The 20,479-nt window shown below is 35.1% G+C and overlaps 1 long non-coding RNA gene across 1 annotated transcript; it reads right to left on the reverse strand.

Annotated features, from left to right (window-relative positions):
* Positions 1 to 13,173: 13,173 nt before the first annotated feature.
* On the reverse strand, positions 13,174 to 18,664 carry LOC149137867 (uncharacterized). The gene is made up of 2 exons (XR_016244345.1): positions 18,006 to 18,664; positions 13,174 to 13,259 (listed from the first exon to the last, which is right to left on the reverse strand). It is a non-coding gene; the product is annotated as an uncharacterized LOC149137867 (long non-coding RNA).
* Between the last annotated feature and the right edge of the window lie 1,815 nt (positions 18,665 to 20,479).

The raw sequence follows: 20,479 nt of genomic DNA on the forward strand, positions 1-20,479 counted from the left end.
CAGGTATAGATCGATGGACGGGTACAGCGTTACCTAGTCAGATAGTTACTTGGATAGGTGGATAGATGCAAGGATAAATACTTGGACAGATCGATAGAAAGATAGTTACCTAGATGGATGGATGGAATGTTACCTGGATAGATGGAGGGTTATCTAGATAGAGAAAGAATGAATGGATGCATAGTCGCCTAGATAAATATATTGTTACCTGGATGGGTGGACACATAGTCACCTGGATGGATGGATGAATATATAATTACCTAGATAGATTGATGGGTGAATAGTCAGTCACCCAAATGGATGAGGGGATCGAGGGGTGGATGCACGGACGGACGAATAGTTACCTTGATATGTGAATGGATGGATGCTTACCTAGATGGGTGGATAGGTAGAAAGATCTTTTGATAGAGATCGATGTGTATTTAAGATAGACACATAGATCGGTAGGTAGATATATGGATAGTAGCTTGACAGAGCGACGTTTAGAGATATTTAGGTAGCGGGAAAGATTGTTCGAAATCATATATATATATATAGTAAATAGAGTCATTGCACACACACGTACATATACAAGGCTTTGTGCATATCCAATCGTACGTGTCTACATGTATATGCACGCTCACGTAAACCAAATTGATGTCGGCTGTAATGAAATGTTAAACTATTTGCAATGTTTCCACTGAGTAATATTTATCAACTCCGCTTTGCAATCTATTGTAATCATATATAAACGGGCACCTTGGCTATTGACGCACTCGTAATACTCTCCACCTTCAAGTTTCTCCGCCTCTCCACCTTCATACAATGGTTAATCTTCAACTTTTACATTTAACATTTCTCCCTGACTGGTGGGTTGCTAAAGATTTCCATGCTTTCCTCTTATTTCCTCTCCCTTTCCCAATCATCTATTTACCTCCTCCCCCACTACTACCCTTTCCTTTCCCCGACCCTCTTCGTGTCTTTAACTCACCTTATGTACATTGTATGCCAACGTTAACCTTAGCTATATCTATGAAACAGCTTCCCTTTATGCATTCAATCTTATATTCCCCACTCCATTTCGTTAACTTCTCTTTCAATTATTATAACGAGAAAGAATTCCCCCCTCCGTCGTCGACTTACCCTTATTTTCTTTCTTTTCTTCGGTCTTTCTCTGCTGTCACTATCTCTCTCTCTCTCTCTAACCTTGCTATATAATCTTTTAATAAAGATGAGAGATAGAGATAGAGAGAAGAGCAGAAAAAGAGTGTGAGAGAGATTCATATATTGCCACCAACATAAACGTGTACACAGCCACAAGCTTAGAACGAAAAAGACCAAATAATAATAATGATGATAAATAAGTTAATGTCCTTCACCCTTTCTTTCTTTTTCACCCCCGAAACACTCTTCATCATTCATCCCGATCCTCCCCCTCATACCGCTCGCTCTTTAACACACAGCATAAAGTAAATATGCTTATAAAGGTTCACTTACAGCTAGCTACACAAACACTCACATTCACACTCACACAAACAGTTATGTTCTCATCCTTAACGTTTCTTTCCTCTCATCGATCGATAGATAGCAAGTGTCCGTGACGCCCTCCACCGAAAAACTAGAAAGCAGATAGAGAATAAAAGAAAATAAATAGGTCACAGCCTCGTTTTCCACATGAATCTACGTTTACCCTTGTCACCAGCATACTGCCAGCCCTGACGGATTGATTCCGAACAGTCCCGAATATTGACGAACTGGTTGGTCCAGGCTTGCATGTTGCTGATCACATTGTTGTCCAATCAAACAACAGATTCAAACTACCGCCACCAGATATCGCTTCCCGCAATATGACGTCACCAAAGCACAGCATTTCTTCTTCCTTGCTCTCTATTTTCAAATGCAATGTACTCCAACATTACTCCCGTTTTCTTTATTTTTATTTTATTAGCCCCCCCCCCAGTATTAATTAATGTACACGTAAACACTCCTCCATTATTGATACCTTGTTCCTTCACTCCTGTTTGTCGATTGTACACCAATTGTATTCGTTACTTCTCTCCCACTTTCATATTGCATACATATACTCACACATTACTGTACATACATACGCTTTCTCTCTCTCACTCACTCTCTCTCTGTCTTTCTCTCCCTCTCCAACAAATTCATGCAAGCAACAATAGCAAATTATAAGTATATGTATATCTGTCAGTGTACTTTCCCTTTCAGCCCTTCTTTTAAACCTTGTCCAAATAGCTCATTTTAGCGCGCCCTTCTCCTGTTATATATGTGTGTATATATATATATATATATATTATATATATATGTGTGTGTGTGTGTTTACGAATGAAAAACCGGATAAAATTTTACGTAGCTGCATTCCATTTACCTAACTTATCATTTGATCTAGTAAATTAAATGTGTCTATTTTTTGGTGTATGTGTAAATAGCTAAATACAAATAATCGGAATCTGCGACCAAACAATTCAATACGTCATGGTATGAGTGAGTGTGTGTGTGTGTGTGGGCAGGTGTGTCATAGTAAGCTAGGTATACTATGCGGTGTGTCTGTGTGTGCGTTGTATATACGCGTGTGTTGGAACCGGTGTGTGTGTGTGAGAAGTGAGTGCACGCATTGTGTCTGTGTGTTTGCTTCAATTACTGTTGGACATATATTTTTAACACACGACAAAAGCTCGTAATTAGCTGTATGTTATGGGACTGGAGAGGTCTGCCAGTATTCAGAGAGGGAGGGAAAACAAGAAGCCGATCACAATGTGTATAAGTGAGTGTGAATGTGTGTGTGTGTACACGCGCCGATAGCCTTAGCTATGTTGATGTGTCTTGTTTTCTGAGACACGTTGATCGACTTCACTTCCTTTGTAAAAGCCTAGTGGGTGCGAGAAAATACACTTATCGCAGGTTTTGAAAACAAGGCTGCAGAATTGTATTTATTAACAAAGTAAATAATCTTTTTATTTGAGATGACTGGTGTGTGTGTGCGCGTTGAAAGACCACCTAATATATGCAATGATACACATGCCTTTAAGTGATTGCTCGATTTGCTAGAAGTAGCAGTGAAATCTTCCTCAAATGACATCCTACAGGTATTTAAAGAAAAAAGGATATATTAGCTAATGTAGTGCTAAGTACGCCTGACTGGAGCTAAACAACAAAAGAACACGAGAGCTAATTAGATAACGGTTTCTTGAAACATGCAGAACGCCACAGATTTGTGAAGGTTCAATTTGAGGTAGGTTTTGTGTAACAAGTGAAGTGATTTTTCCGAACCGGGTGGAAACGTGGAAAATTGCCCTAAGCTGCAGTGATATGTCCAGAACGAATTTACTATTATATACACAGTATGTGTGTGTGAAGGGGGAGAGGAAGACAGAAGGAGAGTATTGCTTCCACGCGTAAAGAAAGCCAAACGGGTCGGTATTGAATCAGGACAAACAGATGGTACTATAAAATAACAGTTAAATCAGTGAGTCGAGTTAGCATTGATAGATAGGCCCTTCACCAGCAATCTGCCGCTCTTTCTACTGCTTGTTTGTCTGATAAATACTTGAGATATTGTTAACAGGTCATGCATTGGTAGTTTACATTTACGGATCTATAACAGGACAGATTACAAAATGTACAAAGAGAGATAGAGGAGGGAGCTAGATATAAAAGAGAGATAGCGGAAAGAAAACAACTAGAATCAGGTTTTATTATGATCCGCTCGCGCTAACAAGCAGAACGTCAGGTGTAAAAGTCTCGATGGAAATATAAGTATTAGACATGAACAATAAATACTTGTTAACAAGAATTCGAATATTCATGTAAAAAGAAAAAGGTACGCACGCGTTATGGAGACGATAGATATATTAATTACAGTATTAATATGTATACAGGAAAATAAACACCTAATAGGAAAATACCTATCGTGCATAGAAATAAAACATGTAAATAATATGCATATATTTTTTGCTAAGAGAATAAAGCTTTAGCAAAGTCTGTGGATGTTTCTTCACCGATATTAGTTCTATATACCGCAATTAAGAACAAACTATAGGCAAGTAAACAAGATTTTTATTTTTGCCTTTCAATTTATCGGAGTCGATAAAATAACTACCAGTTGAGCACTGGGGTCATTGCAATCGACAAGCCTCTCCCCACAAAATTTTACGCACTGTGCCTATAGTAGAAAGATTTATAATTACTATCAGTGCTCAACTGGTACATTTTATATCAACTCTGAAAGGATGAAAGGTAAAGGCAACCTTAGTGGAACTTGAACACAGAACATAAAGAGCCGGAAGAAATACTGCTATGCATTTTCTCCGGCGTGCTAACGGTTCTGATAGTTGGCCGCCTTAACCATTTCAATTTTTTAGTGATACCTGCCTAAAAGAGCGTAACGCACGTGCTTACTAACGTTGTGTAACAAGCAGAATTATAAATATATTTAGGATGATTATTGACTGACGGGGAGCTGGCAAAATCGTTGGCGCATTGGACAAAATACTTAACAGCATTTCCTCCGGATTTATATATTTTGAGTTCAAATACCGCCAAGGTCAACTTTGCCCTTCATCTCTATGGAGTCCGTAAAATAAAGCACCAGTCAATTACTAGGATCGATGTAATCGACTTGCACACCTACGCTCAAAACTGATGGCCTTGTACTAAGCGAGGTCGACTTTGCCTTTCATCCTTTCCGGGTCGATAACGTAAGTTCCAGCTAAGCCCTGGGGTCGATGTAACGACTATTGCTCTCCCTCAAATTTTCAGGCCTTGTTCGTATAATAGAAAGAACTATCATTGACGGCGGTCAGCTAGCAGAATCGTTAGTACGCCTTGGTGGCATTTCTTCTGGTTCTTTACTCAGAAGAGTTCAAATACCACTGAAGTCAACTTTGCCATTGGCGATCAGTGTTCTGGAATTAGTTGGGGTTCTTGATCACCCTATTTTGGTCAGAATATTCAGGTTATAATTTTCTGGTTAACTGAAAGAAAACTGTCCCTGAAAAGTGGGGCAGAGGTAACGAACATCGCTTCTGTCATATATGATTGCCTGACCTTCATCACTAGCTCCAGTTCACGTATGATTCGACTAGGACACTCTTTTGCATTCTACTGGTCAGGCGCTCCATTAGCAGTAAACGTCCTTGACAATGAGCAGGTGTGATCACTATTTGTCAGATGGGTATTTCCACGGCTTATTTCTTAGAAGGGTTGTAGTCCTTGGTCAAGCAAAGACCAAGACAACAGCTGGCATTTGGAATGTCATCAAGCGCACACAGCCATCTACCAGTTGGGCCATGCAGTCAGTAGAAGTTCCACTTTGGCATTCTATAGAGGTGAGCAAGAGCATTATTCTCATGGACTCTGGACACCAAGGAAAATCAACTTGCTGGTCTGTTCTGGACGACTTTTAGGCAGGGGCCAATGCATAATTGCCAGAAATCTCTGGCCTAGAAGTGCAACCAGGGGTGGTAGTCATTTCGAAAAATTTCAATTTTTCTTATCTTTTTCATGGCTTAATCCAAGAATGAAGTACAGCATCCTGTGATTGTTTTCAGGTCTTCAAAAACTGGTTGGAGGAAAAGGTTATCATCAGATCAGAGATCTAGTCCAACATTTCGGGCGCGAGAATGCTGTCATCCAGGTTTGCCCGTGATGTGTGCAGAGCAACAAAACTGTTCTGCACACACTCATCCAGTGCCCAAGCACTGCTGACTAGTAGAGTTATGTCAAACACATGCTGTCATGGGAAGGACAGAACCAGCCATCAGCTATGTCCATTGTGAAGATCACCTTCCTAAGTAAAAGAGGTCTTAGAGAAAGAGGTTATTTGGTGGAACACAGAAACTGCAAGAGATTCATTAATACAATCAGGTGTAGTATGTCAGAAAAAGAAAAAAAATACTTCACTAAAAATTATACTATTACATTATTCTGAAATGGCACTTCTTTGACAGATATGCCAATTAATAATGTAACTTAATTTTGTTTGCCGTCTGTTTATTCCAGTCTCTTCTATTTCCCTCAAGTTAAAAGTATGCTTGGCTATATCTGAATGGCATGCATGTCATTTTGATGTTATTGCATTAGATTGATAGATAAACAAACAGACAGAGAGGCAGACAGGCAGACAGACAGATAGATATAAATAAAACCCAGGGAAAGTCAATTTGTAACAAGAGAATCCCTTAAAACAGTGACCTCAGCTGTAACATGATAAAATTGATAAAATTAGCATAAACCAGCTATGAGATTCATATTAGTAGAAACTTGTAAGAATTATAAAACAGCTTGAGTTTAGGAATAATTGAAGTTATGTATTGAAAATTCAAGTGCAGAAATAATACAGGGGAAAAAAATTAAAATGAAGAGAATCAGTTTCATGCTGAATAGATATATCTTAGTTTACATTTGGCTAAACAATACCAAGATTTTGATAAGCTAACTGTGGATTATTTTGTAATCTTAGCTAAAGCTATAGCCTCGCATATTACTTGAAGTTCAGTTGAAATTAGCAAAATACAAAAAAAGAGTATAATTTAATGCAAAAAGAAAAGAATTTATAAAAAAATGAAAGCGTATGAATAAAGTTAGGGAGACAGAGATTTCTTATGTTCTTGAAGGTTACTAGATATTTTGAATTTTCTTACTTTTTTCATGGTTTAATCAGAGAATGAAGGACAGCTTTTATGACTGTTGGTAGGAGGAAGAAAAGAAGTTATCAGACCAGGGACCTAGTCCAAATGCTAGTAACACTAACAACTCTGCTAAAGGTACTCATAGCCCAAGTAAAGATGTTAAAACAGGCAACTGATTAAGTATACCACCTAAAACAGTAGTAGTCCCTCTGATAGGCTGCTACAGATTTCACCTATCAGTATTTTACTCACAACACTTTATAATCAACTTGAGGTGACGCACAATAGGATTGAACCTAAAATTACAATTTCAAAACATGCTAGCTATACCTAATTGAAGGATAAGGATAGTTTGGTGAAGTTGAAGATCAGCTAAGTGAGGGGAATATATATGCTAGGATGATTGCCCCTGGAGAGGCAGAGTTGAAGAAAGTATTCACTATACTCAGACAAGATGCATAAGAAGAATAACAAAAGAAGCAAGTTCATCAAACAAGTTTTGGTGGGACAGAGATAGGGCCTGATCAAAACCACTATTGCCTAAGACTTAAGTGCCAAATGTAAAATATCAGATTAAAAATTTAGTTTTCTTTCAGGCCAGACTCCACAGCTACATTGGATGTAACCAGTTTTTATTTATTTACTTATTCAACACAAAATAGCAGTATTATAAACAAATTATTTACTTACGACTAAAACAACAAGAAAAACGGCAAAGTTTCAACACTTTATTAGTTTAAAAATAAAATACTACAATTAACAATATGCACTACAGTAAATCCAGCACTGAAAAAAAAAAAAAAAAAGGGCCTCCTCAAGTACATGTTTATACTAGCTAATGGTTAATCTGAACCAGGATAAACTGTTGCAACAACAATAAATAAGAGAAGAATTCAGTGTATTTGTGGTCAAGTGGTTGTAGTTTGCTTGGATTTGAAGGTTTTCTGTACATTGTCAAAAATGTGTGAAGTTAGAAAAGTTGTTGTAAATCACAAAAATCCAGAGGACCAAATCATATTTCTGGTTTCTATAGTATTAACCAAGACAAAAGATAACTCTTGAATAAGATTTTGAGTTATTGCTTGAGCTTTCCTCATAACCCAACACTACAAGTGATCTCAGCACTACTACTAATGAATTACTCAATTACAGTACTGCAATAAATTATATTACCTGTAGCATCTATTTATAGATAAGAAGCCTTTACAGACACTTTGCTAGAAAGAGCAGCCAAATCCCTCCCAGAGCGTAATCTAGTTTTTGCACAAGACATTAGTGTGTGATTTGTTACTTACACAAAAGACAAGATGGTCATTGATATGCTTTGACTATTTATCTGCTCAGTTAGGGATCTCAACAACTTAGCTGAATTTGTTAACTGAAAGTTACATATTTTTGCTACAAACACAATATAGCACTGGTGACCAGATACAAACTACCATCTTCTGAACTAGTCATCTTCTTGACTGACTTACTTGTGCTGTCACTTTGTAGATAGTCAATATAGAAATAAATTAAAATAATATTCTGGCCATAAGAAGCAAATCCAGCCTCTTTGATATAGTCTTAGCTATATTATGAGGGGTCACTATAGAAGGTTAATGATTATAAAGTCTTTTGGGAAGAGCAGAATGCTTTAGATGTATGCTGTTCATAGGTAGAAATATAGTGTCATACACAAGTTTCTAAGTATCCACAGTGCTTGTGTTTCTGTACCATTAACTGAAACAATGATGTATCTCTGCTCTAGGATATTTTTGGAGTTTTGGGTCATGGAGATTATACATGCTAAGTAAAAGGTGTAGTAGTTGCATGAAGATGAAGCCAAAGCATGGAAAGTTAGGCAGCAGATATGATTTTCACAAAAATGTATGTGTTTAGCAAGCAGAGCCACTAAAAAAGAGAATGGGATATAACTGATCTTTAAGATATACCTGCATAGCTATCATGTAACTGAGTGTGTATGTGTGTAGCCAATGAAGCACATATGCTGCTAAGAGTAATGAGTACAGAAATAGCAGAGCTGTCACCAACTAGCTAATAGGACAGCTGGAGTCTCAATGGACACTGCAATAAAGCAATTCACACAAGAAGTTCCATGACATTTTGAATGAGTTTTAAAAGAGTAAATCATGTTGTAACACTAATGTCAAGTACTTTGCTAACCCTGTTGATGTTCTATAGATGTTCATACTCTGATGATAGATTGATTACTGAGACAAAATTTCTTGCAAGTTGAAATTCAGAATTTCCTTTTCATAACATATTTTAACATGAAAGTGAACCCCAAAATGCTTCTCTCATTAGAAAAAAGTGTTAATGGTTGTCACTGACTCCCATTTGTAAGGAAAAGAAGCAGCAACCCTCTGTGAGCTAAAGAGAGTGTCAAAGAGTAATGCAAATTACAAGTTAAGAAGCAGATTAAATAGTGGGAAGAGGGAATTAGGACCATTGCAATACTCAAAGCTATAGATTTTGAGTAAATGACACTAAAACAAATTCCATATTAAGACATACACAATCTCTTTTATGTCATTTGATCAAAGTATCTAAAATGTTCACTGAAAATGGAGGCAATAATAGCATAGAAACTCAGGTGTAAAACAGTTAAATTAAATATTTTTTTAAACTGTGACAATTATCCCATTCTTTCTCTCTCTCTCTCTTGACACAAAGAATAGACTGTATGAGGTGCACATAAAAAATAATGTTTATTTGAAACATTGGAAGTTAGTGTAGAGGAAATGCTTTCGACTGACGAGGAATGACTTAATTATGGGCTGTTGAATGTTCAAAGTTGATTTTCAAAGAAGGCTGAATGCAAGTGATAATTGAATATAATCGTAGATTTCAAGATTAATGGTAGCCTGTATCAACAACAGTCAACAGAGTAGAAGCAAAACATGAGGTGTGTTCTGCTGATATTTTAGATGAATAGGACTGAGAATAGCAGCTCTGTTCATTTTAAATAGTGAATTTTGAGTACCAAAAAATCGTCTTAATATGTAATAAAACAAAAACAGTATAGTTCCAATATTTCTTTAATGATTTTAAAGCAGATGTTCAAAATTTTGTGAATTTCTAAATTGCATTATAATTTAACATTTTGAATCAAATGACAACCAAACCTTGTAACCCAATAAAGTTAAAAAGAGAAATAAGATAAATTGCATTAAAGCCATAACCATAAAGTTTCATCTCCAATGATCTACTATTTATTTAACATCTAATGAAAATAGAATTTAAATGAACATGAAATACAAATAATTTCATACAATTTGTTGGCACTCCGTCGGTTACGACAACGAGGGTTCCAGCTGATCCGATCAACGGAACAGCCTGCTCGTGAAATTAACATGCAAGTGGCTGAGCACTCCACTGACACGTGTACCCTTAACGTAGTTCTCGGGGATATTCAGCGTGACACAGTGTGACAAGGCTGGCCCTTTTGAATTACAGGTACAACAGAAACAGGAAGTAAGAGTGAGAGAAAGTTGTGGTGGAAGAGTACAGCAGGGTTCGCCACCATCCCCTGCTGGAGCCTCGTGGAGCTCTGGGAATCAAAACCGCGATCCTATGACCACGAGTCCGCTGCCCTAACTACTGGGCCATTGCGCCTCCACAATTTCATACAATATGCAAAGATCAATTCATTTAAAAGTTTATTATTAAAGCAAGATGGAGAAACAAACTGAAGGCAAGATGTTTGGAGGACTGAGATGGCTGGAGACCTCACAGGAAGACCCATCTGAGGACCCCTTAGATACATAAAAATATGCTTACATTTTTATATCAGTTGTTTTCTCTCCATAGTTCTGAAGACAGTGATATGAATAACTAGTCAAAGGGAACCTCTGCATATTCAATAAGTTGAGATAGTCATGGCTGGAGTGCCTGTGATCATAGATCTGCTCAATCAGAGCTGATGTGATATTAAACAACTCTTTAGAATTTTAGAAACTGTTTAGAAAACCATTTCACATAGCATTCTGCATATATTACTTAACATGGATATACTGTAGAAAGCTACACAATTGTGTATCCGTCTCTAGACACTAAAAAGCACATAAGAATATCAGTAGCAGGTAAAAAAAAAAAAAACTCATTTTTCAACTAAAAAAACAAATTTTCATTCTTAATAGAAAAACTTTGTAGATTTAGTTTTGTTTAAAATGGATATTTGATTAACAGTATGACACCAAAAAAAATTTTTTTTAATAATAATAAAAATCAACAAATACAACCTGACCTGTGACCAAAAATATTTGAATATCTTTATTAATGTAATATGTTATTTGAACAAAAATTAAATATATGAAATCAAAGCACTCAAAATAATCAAGAAATACAAGGTCTAAATACAAGATTTGCAGTAAATATTTTCTAAAGCTGGAAAGAAGTGATAATTGAATAATTTTAGTTATTCTAACATTTATAAAATAATCCTATTAAAAATAAATCATATGGGTTCCCAAGATTTGATATAAGTACTTGGTGTAGGTATTTGTTCTGCAGTTACCTTCATAAGACTATGATATGGATTGATATAAATTGACAATTCATTTTAGATGTAAGCTTCATTAGCCATCTTCCAGGGTCGATTAGTTTCACTCCCTTACACTTAGTTTTCTCCTTAAGATTTTATTTTTACCTTCTCAGCAAGTGACTAAACTTTTCACAAGTCAGTGATGTAAAAATAATACCTTCATGAATGACTAAATCATACTTGTGTTTGTTATATTATCAATTACACCATAAAGAGTATTATTTTACAGATGATTTTATATAAATTATTCAGTTTTAAAAATATTTGAAATCAAACTGCCAACTGTGATTACAAAGTCCGATTCCTAATTCAAAGAAAAATATAGTAAAGGATAATGTATGTAATGATGAACGTAAAAGAATTTTAATTGAAATTTCAAGAAAGAAACCAAAAATCTAGCAGTAATTGTTAGTGACTCTCAAAGAACAAGAAGACCACAAAAATATAAGTATGTGAATTAACATTCTTGTAAAATTAATAATTAATTTCTTGAAATTATTTCCCCTTGTTTTACATGTAACTAATAATTATTGCTAGAGTACTTTCTCTAGTTAAGAGGTAATTTTTTTTATATATTGAGAATTTTTTTCATACATCATTCAGAACATCATTTCTTGCCTGATCTGTCTAAAATTCATGCCATTGGCCTTCTTGAATTATCTCCTTTGGCTCATTCAATTCAATACAGTGTGGTCAAAGGTTACATAATAACCTCATACAGTCAGGTGAAGCTATGAACTTCACTATTTTTGTAATCTGTTTTTATTTGGACCAATATCTGTCATTATGGCAATATGTACAAGAATTAAAAAGGCTCTTTGCCTTAGCTCCTCTTGCTTTCTACAGTGACTTGTTGCTGTGTTGCTGCTCAAAGCACTGGCTGTTGTTTCACTCACATTTTAACTCACATAAGTAAATATTTTCTAAAGCTGGAAAGAAGTGATAATTGAATAATTTTAGCTATTTTAACATTTATAAAATAATCCTATTAAAAATAAATTATATGGGTTCCTGAGATTTGATATAAGTACTTGGTGTAAACTGAAAAATCAACTGCTACATTTCTATTTCCATCAGGTTGCAAATATGTATGCTATTTTCCTTTCTGTTACTTCTGCCATATATGTGTGCATCAATGTGCAAAATGCAAAAGGAATAGTAATTCATGAACAAATCTATAGTTTCCTACAATATATGAATCAACAATGAACAGTTATATATTTCCTGCAAAGACTTACATAAACCTTACTTTTATCATTATAATTTGAAACTTATTTTTTCAGGTATGAACAACTGTCCACTTTCAAACCTGTACATCAGACCTTGGAAGAACTCATGCTGTTTAATTACCTTAAAATTATGGAAGAGTCTATCTTTCTAGTGGTATTTAGAAAATATAGGAAAACTCATACAACTTTATCATTATCTCTAAACATCCTTAAATTTTAATTACACATAGCAAACTAAATTCTATGATCAGGCAAAACCCTACATGCTAAATCAAATTGCTCGGCATTTTGGATTTGATAAATACAAGTAATATAACAAGATAAAAAAATAAAATGTAAAAAGCAGATTCATTCTTGATATGAACTTTCTGGTCAGAATTTTGCTATATCAAAATAGATTGAGATTATTTGATCAGGTTAAAGAAAAAAGATAGAAAGTATTAGTATTAAAAGAAATATTAGTTACAAAGAAGTATAAATACATATAAAAAAACTGGAAATAATAAAGTTGAGTATCGAAGAGAGGGAAGAAAGACATTAACAGAAAGAAGTGGAATTCAAAGCTTAACTGCTTTTATTTTCTGTTAGAGCTGTTAAACCAATAATAATAATAAACTCTCACTTACTTGGTTTAATAGGTTCACAGTAATATTCCTGAATTGTATATTATCCATTTGGTTAGTTGTTTCAAACCAACTGATCCAACAGATAGTAAAGAAAGCAGCAGCAACTGTTCCCACTCCTGGACAATGTATGTAAATTTAGATTAAGATCATATCTATATAGCTCATTCAGCTTTCCTGAAGTTATCAGTCTTGTTTTTTCATCCATTATTAAATACTGTTGAGTAATGATTACCTACAAATAAATTTACAGCAAAACTTTAAGAAGATAGACAAGAAATAATATTTCTCTAAAATGTTTTGTCTATCAACTGAATGATAGAAAGAATAAAAACATTTCAAAATCAACAGAAACAAAATGAATTTCTCAAAAAAAAAAAATGTCAGTTATTTAGTTGAGTATGAATTTATGACATTGATAATTAGTAATACTCTAATACAGCCTTTCTATTTGACATAACACTATTCATTTCACCAGTTTTTTATGGCACTTTTTTCTTTAGAAGGGGCACTTACTGACAGACTAAAAACCAAAATCGTTTGTTATTTTACTATGTCTAAAAACAGTTCTTATTGTTAATTTTCTGAAAATATTATTTCAACCTTGAATGTGTTTTCTGTTTGCTTTGGAAGTAATACAGTCAGTTAATTATTATCAAACACTTATATAAAAATGCATCATATGATAGTTTACCTACCTTTTCAAGATATTTTCTACCAAAATATGTGTTCCTGAAAAAGTGCCTGGGTTTTACAGGGTAATTTTGAAACACTTTTTCATTTCATCCACTCAACAATACTGACTAAACCAGTTGCAACAATTAGGTTAAAATGATATACTGACTTATCAATCTCTTGTAATAAATTCTAAGAAAATGATACAACTATTCACCATCAGATTCTACTTTGCCATCCTTAAACGAATGAGGGAACCTCTGCATAATTGTTTGACCTGCAAAGAATAGCAGTCAAATCTCCATCATATAACACTCCAAAGAAAGACACAATGGATAATAATGTAAACCTAGATACTCCTAAAAGACAGGTTAGTCATAACTGGAATGGTTTTTTTCATCATAGGTTTGCTTGATTAAGGTTGCTATCTGTTGCTTCTCACATATAATACTTAACTCTCTTAGAAAAGAAGAACAAATTGGATAATGCATTCCTATGTCCACACTCTACCCAGAAAAAAAAGACAGGATGGAACAATGAAAATGTCTTGGATCACATGTATGCTTGATTAGTATTGACATGGGAACAAACAACTTTGCCTATCACCAATGCAAACACCAATAGTTCAGATATCAGAAACTTGATGCAGTGTACTCTAATTACCAGTCTGCACACTACAGGGTTGTGAAACATTAGCCTAGATGAGGCACATGTCAAAGTGCTCAGCTGACAACTTATCTAAGTTCTTCATGATCTGTCTTGTGAAAAGATTTTCTCCTCTATGTATTCCCAAAAGGCACTAAAATCCAGTAACTAATATTCTAATTACACGAATCTGAAACTCATCTATTTATCGTGATATATAAATCAGCGAGAATTTGGAAATAAAAATGAGAATGGAGGAAAAAAAGGTGAGAAAATTTTTTTAAATGGAAGAAAGAGGTGATTAAGGAGGAAAGGGGGAGAGAAAGAAAGAAGTGATTAAGGAGGAAAGGGGGTGAGAAAGAAAGAGAGTAAAATGAATGGCAACGTAACGACACAAGCAAATATCAAAAGCAGACGATACATTGTATCACGTGACCTCCCCCACTCCGGAAAAAAAAAAAAACAGAAGCCAAAAAGAGAACCTTTACATAGTTGCTCGAATTGCTAGAAATAGATAGAATTGCTAGAAAAATTCACCTGATTGCAGCGGATGTGCCCTCTCGATTTTTATAAATATTAATTTAAGGCTTTAGAATATCTTTTCTAATACTTGATCATCTGGAAAACTGTGTTATTCATAATTTTGATGGGTGCAATTTTGCTTAACACAATAAAGATTTGGTTTTCGATAGCTTTTTTTTTTAAATCTAAATCAGTGGTTCTAAATAATTTTTTGTCTATTATTCTTGTCGGTTATATGGACCCCAGTTGAGAACTACTGGTCTAAATGTTTAACCTTAAAGCAGCTATCATTTCAGGAGCAGAATTTTTTAAATTTTATTTCTACTGTACTACAAAGTCAAAAAGATCGAGATCTATTACCTTACCATCTTGAAAAAGGAAGGATTTACAAAATAATATAGTCATAGATATACTATGAATAAAAAAAAAATACAGGGTGGCCTTGGCGAGAAAATCTTTGATCAAAGTTTGCTCAGTCAGAAATGATCGCAGCTAAATAACAAACGCTATTTAGTTTGTGGTAAATAGTTTCACTGTAATTCCATTGAATATTAAACACGTTTAAAGAAAATATTTGAAAAGGAATAAAAAAAAATGATATTTGTTAATTAGTACAGGGGTGCACAGTAACGTCATAACTAGTTTACATTACAATTTTCTGCCTCAACTTTCCTATGAACTCGTGGATTAAATTTCTGTAAATTAAGAAGTTGAATGAATTGTTGGCAATTTACAGCTAGATCGCTTTCCTTCAAGTTTATTCCCACATCGCAAATAAGTAGTGCATATCGAACCAAAGTGTGAGTTTCTAAATGGTTAGTCGACCTACTAGAAATAGCAGTCACATTTCCCTCAAATAACACATACGGTAGATTTTCATAGTTCGTCAATGAGGAATTAAGTTGTTCGATCAACTGAACAACTTGTTCCCGAATTAATGTGTAAGTGACCCGAGCATTCCAAAGACACGCGCACTCTTAATGTAATTCACAGACAGAATCAGCGTGACACCTTTTGCATTACAAGTACAATCCACCAGACGAGTCTTCCCCCATACGGTTTCTGTCTACCCAATTTCAATCACAACCCAAAGCTTAAGAAAATTACATTTTCCTCATAGTCGTGATTGAGAAGTAAACTTTTTAACCATTTTACTATGCTGTGCCTACAAATTAGTCTTCAAAAGGGTAAAGTTATAAATTAGTGGTTCTCAACCAGGGGCCATATGGTCCCTGGGAAGCCACACAGAAAACAGTAAAAAGGGCCCCTGAAAAAAATTTCTATTATATGTATTGGTAGGTATTGCAAGACACAGCTAGGTTTCTTTCTCTGACATTTTACATAGTTCAGCCTACACAAGTTGATGTGCAAAAAAGAAAACAGAAATATTGGAAGAAGCTTCTATAAAGCTAAGCTAGTTTTTAAACATCGAATAGCTATGGTGGTTAACCAGAATAAAATAGTGATCAAAGGGGTCTATAGATGAAAAAAATAGTTGAGAAACCCTGCTACAGATAATGAGGATATCGCTCTCTTGACAAAAACGATTAAGGAGCTGGGCAAACACCATTCAAGGTGGTGTTGAGGAAACTAAACAACCACTTATCGTAGGAAACAGAAGACGATAACTTCTCTTTATGGACGGCGATGACTTTCGAATTAGGGTTAATATCAGTTTCTTGCTGAATGACCATAGTATCAAGTAATTATAAACAGTCACAGTATAAAGTGTATTTAGGATGCTAAAGTACTTGTTTGCAAGCGGGGAGCAAGTCGAGTGTTTCAGAAAGGTATAATGACAAAATTTTCATTATTGTTGTAATTTCACGACGAAATTAATGTTAATATTTCATTTTATTTAGTACAACGGTTAATGGGTCAAGATGTAAACATTAACCAGTACAACTTACGATTTTATCAAAAATAATGCAATATTTTCATTTTTGACGAAGATAAAGAATACGCACACCACCCGTTTTCGGCGTAACAAAAACCCTAACTCTAAACACCAGGTGTGCGTATTCTTTACCTTCGCCCAACTTTCAGTTTTTCCCAAAGTTTACACCTTAGTTGAGGTAGTGATTGAATTCCTGCGCTCCAACGCTAGATAATAAAGCCTAAACAGCCCTAAAAAGTGGGATTATCGTGGCTGAAAGGATTTGTTCAGAAGTCTGCACAATCAAAGCCGTCTAAACAACAAGCAGAACATATTTTTAACGCAGAGGAAGTACAGAAAATAAAGGAAGTCGCGAAGTTGTCAGTTGCTCGCAATGTGTGCTTTAGTGCGTGTAAAGAAAAACATAACACGTTGAATAGTAAATGGCATAATTAGTCTAGTACCCTAACCGATTCTGTTTCCTCATAACTTAATGCTTTTTTCTTTTTTTAATGAAGTTTTGTACAGATACGTTTCCGACGGTGTACATTATTATTGATGAATTAAAAAATTTTTTTTCTTTCCTTATTTTGAAAGAAATCGGCAACTTTTTAACTATTTAATAACTTGACTTGTACATGATCACTGCCCAACATAATATCAGTTAAGAGAAACGGGGTGCGTTGTCGAATAACTTCCAGAATACTTTCGATGTTGTTGTTGACACTCCGTTGCTTACGACGTGAAATTAACGTGCAAGTGGCTGAGCACTCCACAGACACGTGTACCCTTAACGTAGTTCTCGGGGATATTCAGCGTGACACAGTGTGACAAGGCTGACCCTTTGAATTACAGGCACAACAGAAACAGGAAGTAAGAGTGAAAGAGTACAGCAGGGTTCGCCACCATCCCCTCAATAAACACATACAACGCCCGGTCTGGGAATCGAAACCGCGATCCTATGACCACGAGTCCGCTGCCCTAACCACTGGGTCATTGCGCCTCCACTCTCGATGTATATAGTAGGCAAATAATAAACTCGGAAAACCCTTTCATTATGTCACCCAATTTAATGTTGATAATGCATATCATCAATTAGGATCAGGGTTGCCACTCATCAAATAATATAAACACCCAGATTATTTGCTGCAAAAAACCCAGATCCTATTTTATAAACCCAGATGTTAGAAAATAGGTATATAATTGGTAATTCAATGATAAAATATGTTATATGACAAAAGTAATACAGAATTTAATACTTACTTTATATCATACGGCAGCTAATTGTTAATTCCATACATATCCACATTATCTTCATTCACTCCTTCAATGGTGAAAGACTCATTTTCTTCTTTTTACTCGTATATCTACGATGACAAGACTCATCCACTTCATCTTTTAATAAGTTTAACGTTTGGCTCCCAAGAAATGCATGACGTTCCTTTTCTTGTAATTACTTGTTTAGCGAGTAGACGATCGGTGACCGTTTCGGCATTCAACATATTAGTGAACTTTGTCTTTGTGTAATTTACTTGGGAAAATATGCGCTCCACGCACGCTGATGAATGAGGTAACACCGTCAAATTAGTCATGAATTGTGACAGCCTCTCAAATTTAGTGTGGTGGAGCCCGTCTTTAAAATTGCGTATGGAATACCAGAATTCAAGGATGCTTTTTGAGGAAACAGGAATATCTTTATATTGCCGAAATAATCTCCACTCATCGTCTAGTTCATTAAATATGTTTTCTGGTGCAATTGCCGGAAAGTTTGATGCCAAGGGAATTATCGACTGAGGAGAGTTAGTGAGATTGCGTGCTTCTTTTGGATCAAGTATTTCTAAGATGGTAAACACTCCAGCTTCATCGAGAGGAAAGCGCGTTTTTATTTGAGAGCATAATTCTATTAAAAAATTTTTGCAATCAGTTTTGAATCTAGCTAAGCCACCAACGATGGGGTTTTGTTCCAGATATCTCATTGTACATCCATCGAAGTAAACATCACCCATATCTTTGTGATTTGTTGTGTTATTAAGATCAATATCTGATAATTTAGATACAGCTAAAACATTCTCTTTTATAAAGCAACTAACGATATTTTTATATTCACTAGATACAAGTATATGCAACAGATGCAGTCAAAAGTGTTCCGATTGAAATTCGACATTAAAAGCCTTTACATTCTGTAATATATAATGTAAGAAGAGCAGCATGTGCTTCATCCCTTTGTTAACCATTGTTTCATAGATCCTTTTTTGCTCCGTCCACTTTTTCTACTTTAGCCTCTGACTGAAAATAAAGTACAAGGGCATCTCACTGTTCTATTATAACGTTAATTACATTTTCACACGACAACCATCTAGTTAGCAAAAACTTTAGAATTTTGTTTTCTTCTGTGCCAACAACGCTTTGTATCATATTGAAGTCATTTTGACGTTTGCTACTTCGAGAAAAGTGAAAAGTTAAGTCCTTTAAAAACGACTCGAGATACGAAGGTAACACCTTCACTGCATGACTTGAACAAAGTGCAAACGAATGGCAAACACAGTCTATTGTAAATAGTAGGAATATCGTTTCTCAATAACTTATGAAACCCGCTCTCGTTACCCATCATTGTTGAGCAATTATCGCTAGCAAATCCAAGTATGTTGCTCATAGATACATCTTTTGTAAGCGTAGACTTGACAGCATCGTATAAACCCGGAGATGAACCATTTTTCATTACAATTGTATCCAGAAAAGCAAACAACTATTGCTAAGATTTGTGTCACTGAGATGTCCGTACTCTCATCTATCAATAATGAAAACTTTTGTTTCTTGAAAATTTCCAAAATTTCATTTTGTTTATAATGTGCAATTCCGTCTTGCATAATGTATGTTAATTTTTTTTTTTTTTTTCATTTGTAGATTTTTAGCTATTTCACTATCGGGAAAGGCCTTTTTACAAATTTCAGCTAAGCGGTTTATATGGATGAAAGGTATGTGATGTTCATAACCATTTAGTAGCAAATCTGCCTTAACTACCTTTTCATTTAATGTATCATCTGTTTTTTTTTTGTTTTTTTTAACAACCGATGAATCTAATTCAATAGCAGATTTCGCACAATCAAAAGCTTTCTTGTGTTTAGCAGTGTTTTTATGAGCTATCAGCATTGATCTGTTAGTATTTTTCGACACAACGTTGCAACAAACACAGTAGCAGGTGTCAGGATTTTTATCATCTTGCCGTAACCAATCTTTAAGCTCAGCATCCTTCAACCACGACTTCTTGAAATTCTGGGTGTACCACTTCCTCTTTTTGGATGCCATTACTTCGCAAAGGGTTACAAAACAAAAACACACACTCAAAATGTTGTTAAACAAATTTTAAATCGCGAGTAACAATCGAAGCGAACGCAGTCAAGCTGTCGTCAACTGGCGGTGTCAGAGTTATAGACAAGTAAGTGTACAAGCGGGCCACCAACTTTGTAGTTGCCCGGTATGATACAAGTATAAACAAATAAAGAACGCATACGATCGGTAATTACGTCACATACAATATTTGTATCGATAAATTCATTACGTGAGATGATTATGGATGATATATAGAAAGTTTACGAAGTATTAGAAGAGGTGCAACTTTGGTACACCCGGTCAGGGTACTTGATTCCACGCAAAAAAAAAAGTCCGATTTTTTTTCCTTAGTGAAAATCGTGCTGGTGAAAAGATCAATGGAGTAGGGTGGGGGTGAAATTTACGAG

The sequence above is a fragment of the Octopus bimaculoides genome, chromosome 1 (assembly GCF_046866305.1).
Source record: "Octopus bimaculoides isolate indiv1 chromosome 1, ASM4686630v1, whole genome shotgun sequence".
Classification (NCBI taxonomy): Eukaryota; Metazoa; Mollusca; class Cephalopoda; order Octopoda; family Octopodidae; genus Octopus; species Octopus bimaculoides.